Consider the following 9,857-nt stretch of genomic DNA (forward strand, 5'->3'; position numbering starts at 1 on the left):
TGTATTATTTTTAGAAAATCTACAGTTTTCAATCTCCAAATATTTTTCGTCCCAAACATCAGACAGCATTTAATGGATTATTTAAGTAGAGACAAAACCAGTAAGATTTCTTCATAACATCACCCACACAACAAATTCTGAGTGAAAAGCTAAAGACCACTTGTCTTCCTGCATTAAATAGAAGGAGTAAGTACTCTTTTTTTTCTGGCATAAAGCCATATACAGTATCAGCAGATGTATTTTTCTTTAAAACACAAAAACGCATTGGCCAGTGCAAATACACAAGGGGGTTAAATAACACAGAAACCGGGAAACTAGGTAGTCAGATGCGTATTACAATTAACTGGTAAAAATCTTCATTTCTACAGCCAATAACCTCAGTCAAAAGCAAATAGCAATGTGGTAGTTCAAATATTAAAAAAGCAATACAAAATACTCTCAAACGAAGTCATTTTTCTAAAGCATAGCTGTGCCATTCCTCCCACACGCACACTTGCAATCTTAGATGTAATTCTATGCACTATTCAAATGCTGCAGCTTATTTCCCAGAGGACAGTAACGTAATGATTTTTTTTCCATATTTTCAATAAAAATGCAAAATTCAGATTTTCTTCACACATGCAAATACACATACAATAGCACACTTAATCCTCAGGAAGACACAGCCTACAGTGGTCTATAAGAAAATTGGAACAAAAAAATCCAATGTGCAAACAACAAAGAGGGGGGAATCTAAATTGACGTTCTGCATTGTTCTGCACATATTAGAGTTGATCAGTATAATGCAGCACAGGAAGTAAGATTCTCTGCAGAAAAGAAAAAAAAGAAATATGCTTAACCTTATTGGCTTTTCCTGAGATTTTCTCCTCTTTTAGCATATAATGCATTACAGAGTCTACTCCTCTGTGCTGTAAAAGCACTTACTTGGAACACTGATTTCTCATCTTTATTCTGCAGCTGTAATAGAAGTCTGAAAACCCTGTTCCAGACTGCTTTTTCTTGCTAAACAAGGAGAACCTTCTTTCCTCAGGGTGCCTGAGGCTCTCAGTCACAAGCAGAAGAAATGGAGTCTAAATGCAAAGAAGGAAGTTATGGAATATCCACTTTTTGCTTATGCCAAAAAGATGTAAAAATCTATCCAAATGCAGTACTGCCTGAAAAAGTACCATTTAAATAAGTCTGTTTATGTAATATGTAAGCTTATACGCACTTTCTAGGGATAGAAATGTTTTGTTCTAGAAAGTATTTACATTACCAACTCTAACACACCAGCTGGAAGGCAGATTTCTGCTTTTCTTTACTGCTGTTCCTTAATAGCTCATTTGAAATGCTGAGACAGACCTAGCTAGTTCCTCTGTTTACAGATCATGAAGTACTTATTCATTCTACCTTCATTAGAGAAATTCTGAAAAAGCACTTATGTGAACACAACTCAATTTATTATGTGAATTCACGTAATAAAACATTGTATTTACAAGTTGCATGAAAGGATATTTCACCAGATATACAGAACTATACTCCGGTTACATAAAGTAATAAAATAGAGCTTAAAATCCAGTAATCTGTTCCATCCATCCCATGCCTTTCATCCATCAAAAACATGCATTTAAATGCAGATTTAAAATCCATTACATATGCTTTATTTAGTGAGGTGCATAGCAAAGACTGCTTAGAGGAGAATTCTTCAACCCTAATTTGTTAAAACAAACATTTTCCTGCACAAACAGGACTTTTCTCCACAGTGTTTCAGACATACGAAAACACAATACGCACAGGCATTTGAACATACAAGGAAAACATTCACAACTGCACATATCCATCACTAAAACCTGGGCCTTTGAATGCAGTGCACTGCAATGAGAACACAGCGAGTGTAAAAATACATATTTACACAGTATATATAATTTATCCCCCAAATGAAGCTTTTATTTACACAGTTTGACGCTAGAACTATTCAACTTTTCCCAAACCACAACTTTTCATCATAATTCTCCACTAACAGCAGCAGAAAAAATAATGCAGAAGTAAGACAGATCAACAACCAGTCGACATCAAAACTTTCCATTGCTAAAACAATTGCAAATGTAGGAAACAAACACACACATCAAGTTTGTATGTGTTTTATCTAAAACCCTTCAGAACGAATATGCTATGTTTAAGAAATAATTTATCTTAAACACATTGGTAGGTTCACCCTAAGGACTTCACCCAATCCGTGCTGAGAATTCAGAAAACTGGATTACTTTGGAAGCGAGTAGTCAGGAGCTTACTGATTGCTCCAGAGGAGCCAGAGTGCCAGAACTCAAAATTAAAACTTGGGCAGTCCTGAAAACTGTCCATACTTGCAAAGAACTTTGCAGCGGCACACATCTGACCATGAGAGCTCCTCTTACAACCTCTACCCATGTGGCTACCTCTGAGCAATCTGCATCAGTTTGTAACAACAGCAGCACTTCCGTAATACACCAGCCATCTCTGAGGTCATCTTGGTTAGGCTAGAAGCATTACCAGAACTAGTTATAACCAAACATACCAAAACTCTGTATGGATTGTCTCTCAGTTCTGTACACGTCATTCTAAGTATGCTAGAACCCTGCTGAGCAGTCCTTAGCTCTTCTCCACAAAGAGTACTAGAAGAGCGTTTTGTTCTGTTTTCTTTTTGAGAAATGTCTAACCCAAGTAGATGTGTTGGTGTTCGCATATGCAGGTATTCATAATGGGCAGGTTTTTCAGGTCACATTACACTCTGTTCCTAAAAACTTAATCTATAACCCAATTCAGCCTTTCTGCACAGAAGGATCCAAATGTTACAAGCACACACACAAAATATCAGAACAATTTTGTTTCAAAATACTGTTAAAAAATATAGCTTTCACATATGTTCAATTTAGACAAATACTAACTGATTATAAGTTAGAACGCTCCATTTTACAACATGAGCCTCCAGAGAATAAAATATGCTCCCCAGCTTAAATCAAGCTTTTGATGACTATCAAAAGGATTCTGATGAAAGTACATGCTTGACAAGCATTTTAAGACTGCCAGACGTATGCATCAGATGTAGTTACTTGGCCAGTTTAACTTCACCTGACTGAATTTAAAGTCAGCTTCTGTCTCATGAATTAACCATCAATGAGATACACATTGGTTTCTCATCAGATCAGCCCATTATGCAGATGATATAACTACACTTCAGACATTAAAACAGTTTAAACCATTTGGCTAAAAGCTCATTGCATCACTATATCCGTACAGAAAAACATGCTCCTGAACATGTTCCAGAACATGAAAAAATGCTCAATGCTCTTCCAGTTACAGTTACTGATAGCAGAACAGGTGCCCAGGATAAAATATTTTTAATATATCCATAAGAAAGAGTATTGTCTTTAACTAGAAAAACTTTTATCATTAATACCCAAGAGTTAAATGATATTAGTGTTCAAAACATGTTTGCCACTGCTCTTGAAGTGGACAGGCCTGCTCTGAGTATCAACATTCCTTTTATATATATTTGTGGTTTCTATAATAATTTTTTTCAAATGTAAGAAAAAATATTAATAAAGAGTGATATTCTCAATATTAAGATACTTGTCAAGAAAATCATGGGGTATTTTATACATAAAAGTAGCAAGTTAAGTAGCAAAAATCAAATCCTATAGTTTTGGACTCTCATCACACAAATTTTTAGCATAATAAAAAGGTAACGAGATAAAAGTAGTATTTAAACTATATTAGCAAAAATAATTTTAACCTAAATTGAACTACCCCTTACAATTGCCTGTTATTATCTGTGCATTTACTGCTAACTTAATACTTTTAGCATCTTCTGCAAAAATGAAATTAGTGAGATTGTGCCTTTTGTTCAGGACATACAGCTTTTGACCTCATCAGAAAGACAGAAATCTCAAACTTACTAAATTTCTACAGGTTTCCCCACAAATTGCCAGCTAGATAGTGTCTCCAATGTGAGCTCAACAGTTATCTGTTCTACTTTGCTTGCTGAAAGGCAAATCAACACACATGTAAATTCAAACCAGCCACAGGGTATAATTAAGAGAAGTGAAAAGAGGAGTGACTGTGGGAAAGTTTATAGGACATGTGTCAGAAATTAAACTCCTTGGTTAGGTGTTGGAAAATAGCAGAAAGGCTGCTGGCGTGTGGTGGTATGCTGAGGGGATCCGAGTGTGAACTGGGGCAATGGTGGTGAGAAGAGCTGGGTTATTAACCTAGGGACAGGTATACACAACAAAGAAGTTAACAGGAAGCCAGACTTCAGTAGTTCTGCCCTTTTATCCAGTAACAGCTTTACGGTTCCCCTATTATTCTAAAGGGGAGGGAAAAAACAACCGAACAACACGACCCACCACCCCCCTAAAAAACTTGATATTTTTAAGCGACATTTAAGTATTTCCCAAGTAAGTCAAAGCTTCAGTACCAATCCTGGGCAGCAATCTGCTCGTTCAGCTCAGAGATACTTTTTTCTCTCCCAATGCTACTGATCGCGAAATAGCCACTTTCGGGGGACGAACTCGGATGACCTACTTCAGCTTATCGGATTGACACGTTTTGCACCACTCTGCTGTGAGCGAAAGCTCGCAGGCCGAGCTCCTCAACGAAGTGGGCAGGCGGGCTCCGAGTTAGAGACATGCCGCAGCAGCAGCCCGCGGCGCCCGGCTCGGGGCGGGGCCGCCCCTCAGAGGCCGTCCCGCGGGCGCGCAACGCTTTCACTGCGCCCGCTCGTCCGACACCGCTCAGCGCGGCCCCACCGTGCCCGCCGTCCCGCTACACCTTGCCTCCCTCCGCCACTCCCGGCGCCCGCGGGCACCTAGCCCACCACCTCCGCCCGCCGCGGCCGGCTCAGCCCTAGCAGGAGGGTCCCTGAAGACCAGGAAGGGGCCTGAGCCGCCCCCGGTAGGGCAACGCAGTGGCGGGAGGGACCAGAGGACCTCGGCGGCGGCTTCACCTACCTCTCGGCAGCGGCGGCGCTGAAGACGCGGCTCCTCCCGCTGTACCGGCGGAGAGGGGTACCTCTGTGTAACATAAAGCCGGGGGCGGCAGCGGCGGAGGGAGGCGCCGGGGGACTGAAGAGAGGGGCAATGGCTGAGGCAAAGCCAGGAGGAGGCGGAGGAAGGGGGGATCCTGGGCTCCCTCCTCCCTACGGTCCGCGCTCAGGGGGAGGTGGGGAACCGCCCCCCGCCGCGCCGCCTGGGCACCGTCGCTCCGGCCTGGCCTCGCCCCCGGGGTCCGCGCAGCTCCCGCCCGTCCCCCGCGGCTCACACTTGTTTACCTTCTGCGCTGCTTAGCGCGGCCGCAGCCGCCATCTTCCCCCGCGAGAGGCACCCCTCGCCGGCCGTCACTTCCGCCGCCACCTGCGGGCCCGGGCGGAGGAGAGGGGTGCGCGCCCGGAGAGGCGAAGCGCCGACGCCGCGCTCCCGCCTCAGGCGGCCTGGCCCGGCCTAGCGGCCGGTCCCCGCCCTGCGGCGTGCCCTGTCCTACCTGCACCTCCCTGCCCCATGCAGAGTCAACCAGGCGCCGGGCCGGCCCTGTCGCCGCTGGGATAGCGGGCACGCCCCGCGGAGAGAAGTCCCTTGACGGGGGCCTGGCCAAGCGGCACCAGCAAGCATCGCCTGCATGTGGCTCACAAGGACGCTCAGCCACGGCCATCTGCTTTTGGTGTCTCGAGACTGTGTGGTTTTCTTCCACCCCTCGGCCCTTAGGCCGGTTCCCGCCACAAACTACGGCCCCTTTCCACAAGACTGTCAGTTTTCCAGGGCAGAAGCCCCGCTCGCCTGTAGAGTTGCAATCCATCCCGCGAAACAGCCACCCCTGCCAGCAGGTTGCTGCGTGCCTGCCCTGACGCCGGGTCAGCCGCAGGTGCTGCCGGCAGATCCCGGCTCCCTTCTGGCTCCAGGCCGGCAGCCCTGCCAGCCGGTGTGGGAACCAGGCCACCCTGGGTGAGTCCAAGGGGCCAGGGCCGCCAGCCACCATGGGTGCTCAGCGTAGCTGCCCTTGAGCAACAAACTGCATGCAGGTTGTGCATGCAGGGAAACTGCAGCCCAGCCTGGGGTGAACAGGGCTTTGTCTTGGCACAAATATCACCTCCTTGCTTTATCTTGCCTTTGTCTGGCAAATTCCAACTTTATTGAGGTAAACTAAATTACATGGACCTTTGGTTTGCTACTGTCACCCCAACATTTTATACCTTACTATGTACCTCCCTGTCACCTCCTATGTCATTCACTGCTTTAAATAGCAGACCACAGGCTGCCATCTCCTCCCTGTTTATTGCTGTTCCCATCTCCTTCACTGCCTATTTTCAGTCTCTCATTACCACCCCCACCCCATTCTCGGTTTGTAAAACAAGAGCATGCCTCCCCTATAGCTGCCACCCCCCCCCCCCCAAGCTGAGTATCCTTCCCACCCTCCACAGTTCCACACAAAGAACCAGCAATCCCACGCACTGCTTCACAAAAGACTTCCCACTGCTATTCCCACTCTCCTCAACTGCCCTCCTACCGCTCCCTCACCGCCTACTTACTCCAGACTACAATCAACTTGCTCCCATTCACTCCTTCATCACGGCGGCCTGTTCACTCTCTGCTCAGCACACTTGATACTACTCCATCTCATCCGCTTACTCAGACAGTGAGTTTTCCCCATCTTCCCAGTCACTGTTTTAAAACCTGTTACTCGTGCACTTACGGTAAAACAACCGACCTTTCAGTACAGACTGTGCCAAGACAGCTACTGTTCCTCTTGCCTAACCCTCAAAGGAAAAGACATTCTCTCCCTTATTCATAGGGTATGTCTTCTGCCACACCAAGCACATACCCACTCACATCTCATGCTTCAGCAAAAAAAAAAAAAAAAAAAAGGAGTAAAAGGAGTAGAAAGCAAGTTTCTCATACACAGAAATTATACAACCAAACCTTTGTGCATTCTCCTGCCCTCTTCAGACTTTTGACCTTCCTAGGTCAGAGAGGATCGGAAAAGCTAAGTAGGACCATGCTGGTTTTACCTGACTGTCATTTTGCTGTTTGCGGCAAGCTGTGCCTCAAGATGATCTTCAGGTCTCTCCTACACACTTCCACAGAAAAGGAGCTCAAACCTAGCAAAAAATAAAACCAAAAAAACCCAAACCAACAGCTTTGTCATCCTTATTCTTAGTATTTTAAAACACAAAACACTGCCACCCTCCTCTCCTTCACACTGGACAATTTGCCTCTACCAAAAAATCAAAATATGTTAATAATGCCTCAATTATAGTCTCCTAAACAAAAATGTGAGACCGTTAAATGTGGGACCTCAACAACGACCAGCAGTATCAACATTATATTAATTAATATTAATTTACATAGAGATTTGGGCTGACCCCTCTGATTTAGGCAATTGTACTAAGTAGTTCCCACTGGCTTAATTGAGACTATTGTAAGGAAAAAAATCCTGATGCAAGGTTTTCAGTTAAATTAATACACTATTTACTGTTTGAGTAATTTTAATCTTTCTTTTATATATATACGAAATATACTTGGTAACTCCTGGAAATGTTTTTTGTACTGTAGTTGGGGTTGTTTGGCCTGGAGAAGAGAAGGCTCTGGGAAGATCTTACAGCAGCTTCCAGTATCTAAAGGGCACCTATAAGAAATCTGGAAAGGGACTTTTGACAAGGGCATGTAAGGATAGGACAAGAGGGGATGGCTTTAAACTGAAAAAGGGTAGATTTAGATTACATATTAGGAAACAATTATTTACTGTGAGAGTTGTGAGACATTGGAACAGGCTGCCCAATGAAGCAGTGTTCAAGGCCAGGCTGGACAGGGCTTTGAGCAACCTGGTCTAGGGGAAGGTGTCCCTGCCCATGGCAGGGGGTTTGGAACTAGGTGATCTTTAAGGTTCCTTCCAACCCAAACCATTCTATGATTCTATGAAATAATTAAATATTTGCAGTTTTATAGATTTTTCTGGGTTTTCTTCATGTTACAAGTATTTCCAAATACAGTGAAACAAGGTAATGACACCATCCCAGAACATGCAAAATGTATCATCTCACTGTTAAAATAGAAGCAACAGTTTGTGTACTTTTTTTTTTTTTTCTTTTTTTCAGATTCCTGACAGGGTTCTTGGCAAGTATTAAATCCTTTCTGAAGGCTGCTGCAAATGTGACAAAAAACTGTTTCCATAATTTTACACTGCACTGCATTATTGCATAATTTAAATGGCTAAGTAACTAGAGTCTAGTATTTTCAGTTAATTTTCATAAACGAATGATTACATATGCCTGGATGCCGAGGCAACTACAACAAAGTATTGCATCATGCTCCCACCATATTTTGTGTATCTTGGTCATGAGCTTCTACTGTTTTTCCTAGAAGTGAGATATTTTAGACAAATCAAAAACATCACATGGCCCAATGAAAGGTTAGATATGAACATTTATTTTCCAGGCCAATGCACAAAATTACTGGCTTTCAAGACAAAATATATTTTGTCATTGACAGCACCATTATACACACTGAGGTTTTGTACCTCACGTTCACATTTCTTCAAAACAAGAACCCTGGCAATGTGCTGTATCCAGCAGAACACACTCCTAACTCTTGTCTCAGAAAAGAATGGAAATAGTAGTATTTGCAAAAGTGGGAGGCTACATGCATTGTTAAACCAGGCATACCAGTTTCACACAGATTTCTATCACCACATTTTAATCACGTGGCTGTCTGCTGCAAACCTGTGTTTTTTACCCAAGCAGTTAGCCAGGCAAAAATCTAAGAACCATATTTTTTTCCAGCAGGCAAAGCCACTGTTGATGAATGTGCCTCTATTTCCTATAACTGGTTACTTACATTGAAACCTGTTTCTCTGATGATGGAAGAAATCTTAGTAGTAGCAACATCCTCTATGTCTTTAAGAGGTTTCCATGAAGAAGTCAATTCAATTTCCCTGAGGGTAGGGTTGTAAATTTGGTCTTCGGTCTCTGTGGAACTTCTAAGCTGGGTCTCATCAATGGATTGGGGATTTTATTCCATTTTTTAAGCATTTATTCATTGCATCCAAGGCTGAAAACAGCATGCATTTGATTGGGGTTTAAGCTGTTTGGTACAGCAGACTATAGCTGTTCATACCATGGGGCCATTTTGTATCCCTGTGGTCTCCCTGACACTAAGCACTCAGCCTCCAAGACACAGTAACAAGAGAAAGGTTGAAATTCAAAATGTTACCAGGCTGACAGCCAGCAGAAATCACTAAGGTACGTACAGTAACATTTTACTGTTCAGACAGGTAAGTGGATTCCACATTAGATACGCACATTTCCATTATATACAAGCATATCTTTTTTCAGTTTTACCACCATGCTCCTTTCTGCTTCACACCCACTCACTGCCCCAAACAAAACTACACTGACATGCTGTTTGACATGCACCAACATAAGGAATCTTTTCTTTTTTTTTTGTCCTATCTTTTAACCCAGCGAGGTCCCCATCCCGATCACCCTACCGAGGCACTGGCAGTATGTTACATCCGCAGCACGCACAGGACCAACACAGCATAACCGCGGGCCCATTGCGGGCAAAAGAGAACCCCTTTTCCACGGAAACACGGAGACGAGCGAATTCCCCAGACACTTCTCAGCAGCAGCTAAACCTATGTTTGAAAGCACACTTAGCATCCTTAGCGGTGCGTTTTAATTACCACCCACCCCCAGCGGTACCCCACCACGCTCAGCCCACAGCCGTTACCCGGCAGCACGCGCATAATGCCTTCCGGCCCCGGCCCCGCGCACGCGCGCGCGGCCCTAGCGGTGCCGGCGCACGCGGAGCAGCACCTGTGGCAGGCCTGGTTGCATCACCCGGCGCGAG

The 9,857-nt window shown here is 44.2% G+C and overlaps 1 protein-coding gene across 12 annotated transcripts in view; it reads right to left on the reverse strand.

Annotated features, from left to right (window-relative positions):
- Positions 1-9,840, reverse strand: part of KLHL15 (kelch like family member 15) — a 28,883-nt gene extending 19,043 nt beyond the window's left edge. For 2 of the 12 annotated variants that reach the window (XM_062608037.1, XM_062608031.1), the window contains exons 1-3: positions 8,844-9,624; positions 7,019-7,108; positions 925-1,070 (exon numbers count right to left, since the gene is read on the reverse strand). The gene's annotated coding sequence lies outside the window, so the exon portion shown is untranslated. The other 10 variants (XM_062608030.1, XM_062608029.1, XM_062608027.1 and 7 more) reach the window with 8 other exon arrangements.
- Positions 9,841-9,857: the final 17 nt, after the last annotated feature.

The sequence above is a fragment of the Pezoporus occidentalis genome, unplaced genomic scaffold, assembly GCF_034315485.1.
Source record: "Pezoporus occidentalis ecotype Australia unplaced genomic scaffold, CSIRO_AGI_Poc_V1 ctg129, whole genome shotgun sequence".
Lineage (NCBI taxonomy): Eukaryota > Metazoa > Chordata > Aves > Psittaciformes > Psittacidae > Pezoporus > Pezoporus occidentalis.